Source organism: Elgaria multicarinata, chromosome 11, assembly GCF_023053635.1.
Source record: "Elgaria multicarinata webbii isolate HBS135686 ecotype San Diego chromosome 11, rElgMul1.1.pri, whole genome shotgun sequence".
NCBI lineage: Eukaryota > Metazoa > Chordata > Lepidosauria > Squamata > Anguidae > Elgaria > Elgaria multicarinata.
Genome location: NC_086181.1, coordinates 13,556,943 through 13,570,913, shown reverse-complemented (window position 1 = coordinate 13,570,913; position 13,971 = coordinate 13,556,943). Strand labels below are relative to the sequence as shown.

Below are 13,971 nucleotides of genomic sequence, written 5' to 3'. Positions count from 1 at the left end.
ATTAATATCTTTTCATTTAAACATACTGGGACTTTTCTGTCCTTCTCCTGACCTGTCTTCTTGCCACCAATTGCTCTTCTATAGCAGACCTAATCAGAAATGTTGCTATTGTGGCCCCAAAAGATCCTTCAGCAGGGGGCAAAATTGGAATGTAGTTTTCGTGTTTTGTTTTGTTTTTCTTTCAATTTTCAGAAGGTTTTGAACACTAATTGGCTACACTCACCCTTAACAAAAATGCCGTGTCCTAATTGGCTACACTCACCCTTAACAAAAATGCCATGTCCTAATTGGCTACGCTCACCCTTAACAAAAATGCCGTGTCCTAATTGGCTACACTCACCCTTAACAAAAATGCCGTGTCCTAATTGGCTACGCTCACCCTTAACAAAAATGGGCAAGGCTAAGCTCTGAAAACCTTGCCTGGCAATTAGCCAATGAGAATGCTACTGCAAAAGAACTCACACCATCCAACTACAAGTAGATTACACAACTCAAAGTACTGTGAACCTGCTTGTGGTGTGTGTGTTTTCAATGAAGTTGGCATGGATAACCAACTCGAGTTTGAGTGACAGTGACTCATTCCATACACAGTCCTTCTATCATATAATGGATAAACTTATTAATGAGATGGGCAGACGGCAAGCAGCATTCACGACACTCAATGAAAAGCTTAGTTTTTCTGTAGATAGATGTAGATCCAGTGATGAAGTAGCCTCTAGAGAAAGGGCATTAATAGACACCAATCCATCAAATCTTGAACATGCATTTATAGATGAATTTCTATTCTATGTATGCAGACAGGAAATCTGTGGCAGAAATGGTCGCTGCACAAAGAGAGGATAGTTTGCACTGAGTTTTCCAAATGTCAGCCTTGCTTTTAGAATGTATCTTGTCATTTTCGTAACATGTTGTGAAGGTGAGCGTTCTTTTTCAAAATTGAGATGTATAATGGACTGTCTTAGGTCAACCCTTTGACAGAAACTACTGTCTTCTCTTGCACTGCTCTCAACTGAGAATGAGCTTTTACAAATAATGATGATGATGATGATGATGATGATGTGAAGATGTAACCAATGATTTTGCTAACAAAAGGAGTTGCAAAGTTAATGTTTAATTTACATTTGCTTAAGACATATTATACTTGTATGTGAAAGCAAACTGCAGAAGCAAACAATTGAATTGAATCTTTTCATAGCCCTCAAAATTTTCATAGGCCTGTGAGAGTTTTGTAGGCCCCAGGCACTGTGTCTATTGCCCTTCAGGTATAATCCAACCCTGGTGTGAAGGGACAGATCACTCTTGCAACAGATCTGAAGTGATCACTTGCAGAAGACTACTGAAATTACTCTGTGGACTACAGATTTGCTCACTCATTTTACAGTTTAAAAATCTACCTTTGTGACCAAAGATAGTTTCATGGTTTGTGCTGATTCATTGATTGATGCTTCTTGTTGCACCAGACATTTCTAGGCATATATGACATTTAGAAAAGGGTAAAGCTCTCAAATGTGACCCATAACTATTCTCAAGGGCAAATATTGTGTCGCTTTTTCTAAAATTACTGTAATTTGTTCTTGAAACAGCATCAACACGTTTCATCATCTTCTACAGTAATGCTAGTATTGACGTCAGCTTTTAAGTTGTCAATGGTGTGAAGTGCAAATGCAACCATCTAATTGTTTTGAATTAAACATGCAGATTTTTGTGCGCAGCATTGGAAATACCCGGTTTAGACTTCATTGATTCATTTATTTCGTTCAAGATCCAAGTCAAGCATTGTTGGAGAAGTGTGCTTAAACCATGAAGTGGATGTGGGTGGGTAGAGGGGAGAGAATTCTGAGATGAGAGTGTTGGGATTGGTGAAAAAATCAAGTTGTCATTTTTTAAAAAAACTTACTTTACCTCAGAAATAGAACTACTAAGTGAATGTTTTTGAATCCCATGTTTTAGGAGCAGAACCTCTTTCAGGCAGAGGGCAGAGCAGCAAATGGTGCCCACCACCCACCCAAGGCACGGTGCATAGTACCTAAACTTAGCTGAATTATTTTGGTACATGTGGCAGAAAATGCCTTAAGCACCTCTCCCACTCCAGTAGAAATACTATAACAATAAGGTAAATAGCTAGCAATTTGCTTCCCTTTTATGGCGCCCAAAATTGGGTGCCTGAGGCAACTGCCTCATTCTGTCTCATGGTAGGGACGGCTCTGATGTTTTTGGTACATACACTAGGGTGACCATATTTTGGAAACCAAAAAGGAGGACAACATGGTCGGCCCCCAAGGGGGCGTGTCCAGCACCAAGAGGGCGTGCCCACCCGATCATAGCCTTGGTCACATGTCTGATTTTACAGCACACATTTAAGACAAATCTGTTCTACATAGCATCTTAATGTTAAAATCACTGAAATAAAGAACAAGTAAGAGATTCAATGTATCTGAAATTAACTTCACTCACCCCTACTTTTGTAGATTTTTCTGTAGTTTGAAGCTTTTGCTATGCTTTGTGTGATACAGTCTCCCCTTCCCTCAAATATCTCTTCTGACTGTGTCTTCACTCATTGCAAGCTGCTGTTGTTGTTAACAGGGTTTGCTACTGGTTGGCCGGATGGCTGGCTTTTTTTAATTTCAATTTTTTTAAAAAAGCTTGTGTATAATTGTCACAAGTTTCTCTACTCTAACATTAGGGTGGGTGTTGTGGCAGTTTACCTAAAGACTGGAGATCCCCAGGGCTGAAACTGCTCGATATGCAAAACCCCAAAGAGGCTCCAGCAGGTTTAAAACACAATAATTTTAAAATTTTGAACTTTTTTAAAAATCCTAAAACTCAATGGATGGACAGATCTGTTCCAAACTTGGCATGGCTAAAGTCCTTGTTAAGAGCAATCATGGTCCCAAGTTTCATCTCTTTATCTTTAAAAATAATATTTTTTAAAAAAATTAAATCCTCAAATTTTAAAAAAATCTTAAAAATCAATGGATGAACAGATATGTTTCAAATTTGGTATGGTTAAAGCTCTATCTAAACACTATCATGGTGCCAACTTTCAGCTCTTTACCTTTAAAAATGACTTTTTAAAAAATAATAATTTAAAAACCTCAATTTTAAAAAAATTACTAAAAAATCAATGGATGAACAGATCTGTTTCAAATTTGGCATGGCTAAAGCTCTACCTAAATCCTATCATAGTGCAAAGTTTCATCTCTTTATCTTTAAAAATGACGATTTTAAAAATAATAATTTTAAAATCTCAATTTTAAAAAAAATCCTAAAAATATCAATGGATGAACGGATCTGTTTCAAATTTGGTATGACTAAAGCCCTTACCAAGAGCTACCATCATGCCAAGTTTCATGTCTTTATCTTAAAAAATGACAGAGTTATAAGCATTTTTGTTAATTCCCATTAGAGTTGCTCTTTGGAAAAATCCGGATTTCCCCTCTCCCCTCCCGGATTTCTCATCAAAAACCCAGACAAATCTGGGCATATGGTCACCCTAACATACACAAAAAAACACCTCAAACTGTATTTTGACCTAAGCATTGCAAGGGTCCATACTTACAGGAACTGCATTTTTTTATTTTTAAAGTCTGTTAGCCTGTGATCTGTTGAGGGCTCTTATTCTTCTGAAACTCAGCTGACATACTTAAACAAAGCTACGTACTTTGTAACCCACGTCAGAATGAAATAATCTCTCTTAAAGGGATTTGGGTTTCTAGGCCTTTCCTGTTTGACTTCGGATTCTTCTCAAAGGATTTCCTGACAACGGAGGTAGCTACAAGGTCACTGGAGCCTTCATGATTTGATACATTCTCCAGAGAGTATGGTCATACCTGACAGTCCTGAAGTGACCAAATTAACTAGGAACCTGACACCCCTTTGATTTCACTATCTAACCACAGGCCTCAGAGTTCAACCCAAGAGCCAAAAAATCAGTAAGTTGCTCACTAAAAATCACCTCAACATTTCTCCCCTGCAAACGTTGATGTTCAGTGTTTTCAAGATATTTTCAGAATCCTCAAAGATTTGCTGGATATTTTATATTTGCATTCAACATCCAAATATATTTGATATCTGATCATTAATGCTCTTAATTCCAATGTTCTCAAGGCCGTAACTGCTTTGATTACTCTCCATAGAAATACTACACGACAGTGCATAAATATGATTGTTTAATAGCTGCCATGCAATAGTATTTAGTATTTGAGAGTTCTGGTGTTTGATATGCTGTTATATCACACAGAGGTATTCTGATCTCCTACTTTGAGGAAATATTTTTGACATCAACATGGTCTGTCAAGCAACCCCTGCACATTGAACAGGATTCTGGTATTTTCTGGAGCAGGAATGCAAAACAATAAACAATGGTTTATTGTTATAGGAATGAGTGTAGGTGAGTCCTGGACACCTGCCTTCCTCTTCCCCTCCACTGGCATAGTCATGAGGACCTGAGCTTTTGCTTTCATTTTTGACTAACCGCAGTTTAGTGTTATGTCCAAACCTAGAAAAACTATGGTTTACTGAAAAAAACAGAACATCAAACCTTGGTTTATGGAGCTGATTTCTTAAAAAAACAAAACATCAAAGTTAAGAGTATTGTTTATTGTTATAGAAATGAGGCTAGAGGAGTCATAGTTTATAGTTACATCCAAACACAACCACTATCACATATCCTTGGCCACTTATCTGCAAAATGGGATGCACAGCCTTTAGAGGATTACCAAGTTAATGTATACAGAGCAGTTTGAGCACTTGAAGTGCACTATTTAAATGTGAAACATTATTGTTATTTTCCTCTGGATCAAAGATTCCCATCTCCTCCTTCACCATTCAACCCACTCGCAAAATTTCCTTAGGAGAAGCTTCCAATGATCAGGTCAATTGTAAACTGCCCCAAGAGCCTTGGCTGTTGGGCAGTATAAATATGTAATAAATAAGTAAATGTTATTTTCCCATGGGGAAGCTTTTGGGAGGACCCACGGTTGTGTTTCCATGTGGCAAGAATCCACCCCTAGGAAGGAAAAGGTCTGACACTGCAACACATCAGGTACTGAAGCAACCAGCTACAGGTGCCATTAAATTGTTATTGTCTTAAAGTGAATAAATATATGGCATTCTTCATCAAATGTGAAATACGTTGACTTCCCTCTACTTCTGATATTCAGGCTGTGAGAGCCATTGGTGATATAGCCAAAACAGCAGTATCCACATATAAGAAGGTGGTATAAGCAGGGCTTGATGGATTCCCAGGATTTAAAAAGGTACAAAATATCTTAAGGTGAAGGGGGGCAGGACCAAAATAAAGGGGGAAATCTTAAAAACAGTCCAAAACGGAATGAGCATACTCCATAACTATGGAATGCTGAGATACTGCTCTGTGTGTAGGAAACGGAAAAATGGTGTGTGGCGGGGGGGGGGGGGGGCAGGGAATGGAGTGACTGGAATCCTGAACAGCAGCACTCTGCACTGCAAAATTTTGTTGCAGGGCTCCTGTCAATGTACAAAACCCCATCTCCCAACATTCCACCCCACTGCAGAATGTCAGAGTGCCAGTTCATATCTTCAGCCAGGAGAGATGCTGAACTAGCATGGTGAAGAAATGGCATGTACCCTCCTACATCCACCACACTGATAATCTCCCATGGGCCTCCTGGCCTCAAAATGAAACTGCTATTGCTCAGAGTCTCCACTTGGTGATTTATTCCCCCCTCGAAAAGCAGAGTGGGGTGCAGGGCCAGTGCCAGACTATTTTGAACCCTAGGCAAGGCGAGCTACTTGCACACCCCACACACCCCAAAATTGCTAACTTTGATTCAGCTGTTCAAGAAGAGTTTCTGAACTATTATATTTTCCTTTTATTGTGTTTTTTCTTAAAACAGAAAATTTGTATAAAACTGTCAGCCTTAAAGGGCAGTACTGCGCCCCTCTGAGGTCTGCGCCCTAGGCGGCTGCCTAGTTAGCCTAATGGTAGCGCCGGCCCTGGGGTGGGGGTGGAGCACTATGTAAATTGGGCTTCCAGGTAATCAAGCAGCGATCTGAACAGCACAGTACAGGGACTCATGCTACTTTCCTGCTATGTTCTCTGAGCATTGCTTCTAGCTTTCTGTGTATATTGAAGCCAAGAAATAAAGCCCAGGATGGGGCTATGCAGGTATTTATTTTATGTACTTAATGTATATACCACTTATCATAAGGGATTCATTTATTTATTTTATTTACTGCATTTCTACACCGCCCAATAGCTGAAGCTCTCTGGGCAGTTCACAAAAATTAAAACCATAAAGTACAACTTAAGTATAAAACTTAAACTACAATATAAAACCACAGTACAAAAGTACAACCAGAATAAAACTGAGCAGCAATGCAGAGATTTAAAATACAGGATTAAAACAGCAAATTAAAAAACTAGGATAGTAAAATGTTAAAATACTGGGGAAATTTTTTAAAAAAGATCTTCACCTGGTCTTCATGCTTTCTGAAAATAATGATGTAACACCAAATGGTGTTCAATTTGTATTACGTATATGTTTATCGGTCTTTACAGATATTGGAATTGTTTTTCTGAGGAAGCTAAAATATATGGCGAAACAGGACAAAAAAAAGATGCCTGTAAACTTTACATCTTTGCTTGGTGTATTTACCTTATCTGACTTGTAAAAAACGTGTTTCGTTTCATTTTTACACCTTCGCCAAATAATTGTATTTTATCTGCTTTTCATACTCCACCGACTGTTTAACATATAATTTGTGAATTTGTATAAATTGCTTTGTATAATTGTCTCTATCTGGGGCATTACCCAATACAATTACAGTTGTGTGCTCTTTAGTATTTGTTTGTTTTGTAAGATAACACAGAGGACAGCTTCTAGCTTGGTGAGGGAAAACTTTCGTACCTCCTTCTTAGGACCTAGGGCTCATCTACACCAAGCAGGATATTGCACTATGAAAGTGGTATATAGAAGGCAGGAGCCACACTACTGCTTTATATCGGTACTGAAGTGCACTGACAACTATCGGGGCCCATTGACACATACCACAGACCATGTTCATATTGCAATATCCTGCTTGGTGTAGATGTGTCCTGGGCCCCAACAGTTGTCAGTGCACTTCAGTACCACTATAAAGCAGTAGTGTAGATCCTGCAGTACAGTTCAATACTGCTATAAAGCAGGAGTGTGGCTCCTGCCTTTCACATACCACTTTCATACTGCTTCCATAGTGGGATATCCTGCCCCTAAAGGTCATGGTTAGCATCTTATATGCCTGCACAAATATTGAGTAGGGATGCCCTCTTGATGGTGGCTCATTTGCCTGGATTTCGATGCATATACTGCAGTTACATTATTTCATTTGTGGAAACCAAGGTGGCTCACATAATCCTCCTCTCATTTATTCTCACAATGACTGTGAGGTAAATTAAGCTGAGAGTCAGTGACTGGCCCAAATACACCCAGTGAGCTCCAGATTTCCCAAGTCTAACCACTACACTGCTTCTCCATGCGTGCCAACCTAAAAGGTGTTCTTAATATAGGCACCCCAATTTGGCAGCAACTCTTACAAGTGTTCAGCAGGGTTGATCCAATGTAAATCTGGATCCAACACAGCATGGTCCTAAGTGATTTGCAGCACAGTTCTGTGATGCCTGTCTAACCCAGAAATACATCTCATTGGCCCTGTTCAGACGACATACTAAGCCATGGTGGTTAAGCATTTTGAGCTAAACACTATGGCTTAATGTGTCATGTGAAGCATTTGTAACCATGGTGGCTACATAACCATGGTTTAAACACCCTCGCTAATCATCTACTGTAAGAGTTACCATCCTAACCATTGAGTTCAATGGGGTTTACTCCCAGGTATGCCTGCAGGCCCAGATAGAACGATATATACTGGACCAATGTTATTATTACCATATTACAGACTGGCAGGTGGGGGGCTCAGGAGGAAAGATTAGTGTTTGTCAGAAGTCACACCATGAGCTCACAGATGAGTTGAGATTTGAACTCAGGATACACCAGTTCTCAGTCAGCAAGCTGGAACAGCCCTAGAACATGATAGACAATATACTTTGTCTATCAAATTGCTGTATTTTGCATGCATGCAAAATTTGTGCATTAAAGACACCGTACAAGCTTGTTCTGTGACAGTGCACATGGGTATTCTTGGCACAAGTTTTGAAGAAGACTGGAGCGGAAGGCCAGTGTTCAGTTACATATGAACTCTTAATATAAACATATGCAAACCTAACATCTCCCTAGCAGCATGCATGGGGCACATATATTTGCTCAATTTGCTGATTCTACAAAATACCTTGGAGTGAATCTTGCTCTACACTTGCCTTCCAAAACCTAGCACCCTCCAGTTCTGCCAGAGAACAACTCCCATCAGCACATCCTGCATGGCCAATTGGGACAGAGTGACCATACAGAAAGGAGAACACCACTCCTGTATCTTTAACAGTTGTATAGAAAAGGGAATTTCAGCAAGTGTCATTCGTCTCACATCAGTCCGCTGGTCTCTATCCACCACTTTGCCGCTAAGATCATCTTCTTGGCCCGCCGCTCTGACCATGTCACTCCACTTCTGAAATCATTTCATTGGCTTCCAATTCACTCCAGAATCCAATATAAACTTCTCCTGTTGACCTTCAAAGCTTTTCACGGCCTAGCTCCTGCCTATCTCTCCTCTCTCATCTCACACTATTGCCCCGCTCGTGCTCTCCGCTCCTCTGATGCCATGCTTCTCGCCTGCCCAAGGACCTTCACTTCCCTTACTCGGCTTCGTCCTTTTTCTTCTGCTGCCCCTTACGCCTGGAACGCTCTTCCAGAACACTTGAGAACTACTAACTCAATCACAGCTTTTAAAACTCAGCTAAAAACTTTTCTTTTCCCTATAGCTTTTAAATATTGAGTTTGTTCTGACTCTATACTGTTAGCTTCACCCCACCCAGTGCCTGTTTACACTTCCCTGTGCCTGTTTGCACTCTCTTTCCCGCCTTATTGTTTACTACAACTTTATTAGATTGTAAGCCTATGCGGCAGGGTCTTGCTATTTACTGTGTAATCTGTACAGCACCATGTACATTGATGGTGCTATATAAATAAATAATAATAAATAATAATAAATTTCCTCTTCATCACAACAGTTAAAGCTGCAGGAGCCCTGCCTTCTTTTGTATCTAGTTACTCTAGCTATACTATTCTCCCTGCTCCCATCTCATAAACACCCCCACACACCCCAAAATACAAAATGGCACCCTGGCAGGTTACTGTTACTCAGTAGGCACTCTGCACATGTTTGGAGTCAGTCTTATTTTCCCATGTTTCAGGATTAAAACCCTGCATTGAACTCCCTTGCTGAATGTCCTGCCCTTGGACTCCAAGACCAGTAGCATATCCTTAAGCCATTTCTTATTTGCTCATGTATAAATTGTAAAATTAATTTGCATCTGTGCCTTTCTGGCAAACCTAGACTGAAGTGAGTCATATTTAAAAGACCCAAAGGCTGGTGCAATCAAACTAAGGTAGCCATGTGCAAAGACAAGGTCAGGGTCCCGCACCTTGAATAAATTATTGTGTAATAAAGGGAAATTCACCAGGTGCTGCATGCATACAAATGACACCTGCTGAAATTTCCTTTTCTATACAGCTGTTGAAGATACAGGAGTCCTGTTCTCCTTTCCATATGGTCACCGTAAACAAGCTACATCTGCCAAAATTCCCTTTCCTACACACAAGTATTAAATGTGCAGAAACTCTGTCCTCTTCTGCATCTGGCCACCCTAAATCAAACACGGGAATTGATTGGCTACCCATTGAGAGTAGATAACAAATCCTTCAAGTGAACCAATTAGGTCAACCAGCTGAGTTCTAATGAAAGACAGGCAGGGGAACTCTGCAGGATTCCTCGATGAATTTCGGAGATTAGTTTAAAATGCGCGGGGCGGGGGAAGGTTAGGGGGGGGAAAGGAGATTGGGACGGGGGAAGTAGGACAAACGTTCAACTCTCTTGTACCCAACTAGCTAATCTCTAACTAGCACTCGCAGTGCAAACCTCGGTGATCGAAAAACCTTGTTTGGGGTTGCCCGTGTTAGCCAATCGTGGAGCAGCAGAGAAAGGCGTTCCATCCACGCTGCCCAATGAAAGGCAGGAGAATCTTCCCCTTTTTTTACGGACTGCCCCGGGATTCCCCTCCTTCCACCTACGCCCTTCTGAAAGTCGTACGCATGCGTAGTAATAAGCCTCTGCTAGTTGCAAGCTCAAAATACAGCCCCCTCCCCTTTTCCCTAGTTTTCGGTGGCTCTTGGGAGCCCTAAGCGCCTTACAAATTTTATGGGAACGCTAGTCAGGCAAAAATGTCCTACGAGGTCCCACCGAGATTTGAACTCGGATCGCTGGATTCAAAGTCCAGAGTGCTAACCATTACACCATGGGACCGGCTGACTCCTCAGTGGAGCAAGAGCCTTCCTCAGTCGTTGTTACAACTTGTGCTTTCCCCTACTGTTCTCAGTATTGGCAATAGCCGACAGAACCAAACTGATTGAAGGAAGTGTGGGGAGAGAGAAAGAAAAGGATTTCTCCACTTATGCAACATTAAGGGCGCAATCCTATGCAAGTTTAGAGAGAGAAAAAGCTCCTACAACTCCCAGCATGCCCCAGCCAGCCTGAGGAATACTGGGAGTTGTAGGAGTTTTTCTGTCTAAACATGCATAGCATGCACCTGAGGCTCTCTGCCTTACTAGCAATCACCAGTGAAGGCTGGTGGCTCTGCTGTCAGTGGGGCATTGAATCCGCTCTGTGTTTCATTCAGAACCAGCCAGAACTCTAAAGCAGCTTTCCAAGGTCCTAAACCCTACAGTCAAAACAAGTCCAACACTTTGGATAGCTCCTCTAGAGTTCTGGCTGCTTCTGACTGAAACCTTGAGCGGATTCGCTGCCCCACTGACACCGGAGCCACCCGCCTCCACCGCTTGCTTGGCGCTAAAACCGATGAAAGGATGCGCATCGGATCCTGAGTGACATTTGCACCACATGGGGGCGTTCAGTCTTTAGCTGCATGCAGGGAGAGTGAGGAATCCAGACGTGCGTCCTATGAGCGTTGCGACACTCATAACAGCGTTACGAGCTGCGCCTGATACCAAAGCAGGAACCGCCCAAGCCCATGGTGGGGTCCTGATAGGGAAATGCGAAAGGACGCCCCCTCCTGCGGCTAGTTATTGTAAGGCACACCCCAGCCAGGCCACCTCCTGCGCACAAGCCTCCTTGGAAAGGAACCGGAGCTGAAAATCCTTTGCCCTCATTACTTGGGAGTAATAAAAGCATCTACGTAATGTAGGTGACTGTAGCGCATGCAAGTTTATGCCAGAATAAATTTATTCGGGCACAATCCTATAATGCATAGTTAGACAGAAAAAAGGCCTATAGGTCCCAGCATACACCAGCCAGTTTTTTCTGGGGGTCTGGGTAAAACAAGGATCCATGAAATCATGAGGATCCTCGTAATTTCACACAATTTTTACACAGCAACCCACCCCAAAACCACAATACAATCACAGAGCCCACCGGCCTCCTCGGACTGAACCACCACAATCAGGGATCCACCACTCATGGGTGCAGCCATGGTGTAAAAACATGGATCTGAGGCAGGGATCCACAAGGATTCTCATGATTATAAGACAAATACACCGGAACACCATCATATCACAAATCATGTTTGCTTTCATGAACTGAACCACAAAAATCATGGATTTAAATTATAAGATCCACGTGAAACCATAATCAAATCATAGACCACACTGTTCAGTGTGAACCAAATGACTGAGCCCGTAGTTGAGTGTTCCACTGCAGTACAAAACCACTGTTTTGAGGGACATCTCCTCAGAGCTGAACCTTAAAAAGCTGAACATGGAGTAACTTCTTTAAAATCCTCGGTTTATATGAATGCTACTGCACACTGCCTGATCTCTCCTGCTCTGATTGAGAGCAGCTAAATCATTCAGACATGTTTCGTCCTTGTGGTAATATGCAAACAAGTAAGTCTAGATTTTTCCTCGTTGCTAACAAGCCAGAGAAATAGCCCCAAATCCATAATCAAATCAGCTGTCATCCTTCTATAAACTCTGCCTCTAAAAAGCATGTATCAATTAGAGCAAGGTGTTCCCATGGAACAACAACAACAGGTATAAGAGGAATGGATCCTCATGCACCATCTTCATAGTTTTTACATGGAACACCGAAAATCAAATTTTAGCTCACACTTTACACCCTTACCTATGGAGTGCTCCATAAAAATCAGCATGGATCCAGCGTGTTGCACATAAGGGCGCACATATGATATACCAGCTGCGCTCTTATCTGGACAGAGATAGCCTAGCTACAGTTATCCGTGCTCTGATAACCTCTCGTTTGGATTACTGCAATGCGTTATACGTGGGGCTGCCTTTGAAAACGGTCCGGAAACTTCAACTGGTACAAAACAGGGCAGCACAGTTACTAACAGGAACTGGCCTACGAGACCACATTACCCCAGTCCTTTTCCAGCTTCATTGGCTGCCAGTCCAGGCCCGGCCCGATTCAAAGTGCTGGTATTAACATTTAAAGCCCTAAACGGCTTGGGGCCAGGCTATCTGAAGGAACGCCTCCTCCCATATGTACCTGCCCGGACCCTAAGGTCATCCTCAGGGGTCCTTCTCCGTGAGCCCCTGCCAAAGGAAGTGAGGCAGGTGGCTCCCAGCAGGAGGGCCTTCTCTGCTGTGGCACCCTGGCTGTGGAATGAGCTCCCTAAGGAGGTTCGCTTGGCACCTACATTATATGCTTTTAGACGCCAGGTGAAGACCTTTTTATTCTCCCAACATTTTAACAATCTATAAATACATTTTAACATGGTGTTTTAAATTTGTAATTTTGCATTGCTGCTGTTTTTATCTGGTTGAGCTTTTATATTGTATTTTATATTATGGTTTTATACTGTTGTTTTATACTTTGAATGTTTTTAATTTTTGTGAACCGCCCAGAGAGCTCCGGCTATTGGGCGGTATAGAAATGTAATAAATAAATAAATAAATAAATTGCACATGCTTTGATCAGAAGCAGGGTCCTCATGATTCTTGCACACAAGCCCCACCATGCAATCTCCCATAATACTAGAACCCGGGGTCATCCCTTGGGAGATTCCAGACAGATAAAAGGAAGTACTTCTTCACACAGTGCATAGTTAAACTATGGAACTCACTACCACAAGATGTGGTGATGGCCACCAATTTGGATTGCTTTAAAAGGGGGTTGGATAAATTTCTGGAAGAAAAGGCTATCAATGGCTACTAGTCCTGATGGCTAAGTGCTACCTCCAGTATCAGAGGCAATAAGCCTGTATATACTAGTTGCTCGAGAACATAGGTGAGAGGGTGCTGTTGCACCGTGTCCAGCTTGTGGGTGCCTGGCCGATGGTTGGTTGGTCACTGTGTGAACAGAGTGCTGGACTAAATGGACCCTTGGTCTGATCCAGCACGGCTCTTCTAATGTTCTCATGATGTGCCCTATTACCCATATTGAGGTATTTGCACCTCAGACTTCTACAGGGATCGTGTGTGGTGGGCGCCTTGTCAAGCGCTGTAGGACTCCCCCACCCCCACCCCGTGCTCTAAGTCTTTAAGGTGGAAGTAGAGAGTGTGCTGGGTGACTGAGTTGCTTCATCTTAAGAATTTGTTTTCTGCTCTCGATGGGGAGCCAATGAACACAGCCAGTGTTTGATTTAGGGTGGCCAGATGCAGAAGACGACAGGGAGCTCCATCAGATACGCGTTTTATTGCATGCTTGTGACTGGACACTCTTGAATTTTCACAGGACCCTCTCATGACGCCGTGTCCCATCCCTCGGCATGCCATCCCGCCCCGTCTAGCCTTCTTTGCGCCACAAAAAGCACCCCAGTAAGTCCGACTTATTTTTAAAGATGGATGTTGCTGCTATCCCCTGCTG

At 42.2% G+C, this 13,971-nt stretch overlaps 1 non-coding gene across 1 annotated transcript; it reads right to left on the bottom strand.

The window, feature by feature from the left end:
• Positions 1-10,362: 10,362 nt before the first annotated feature.
• On the bottom strand, positions 10,363-10,434 carry TRNAQ-UUG (transfer RNA glutamine (anticodon UUG)). Its single transcript has one exon. It is a non-coding gene; the product is annotated as a tRNA-Gln (tRNA).
• Between the last annotated feature and the right edge of the window lie 3,537 nt (positions 10,435-13,971).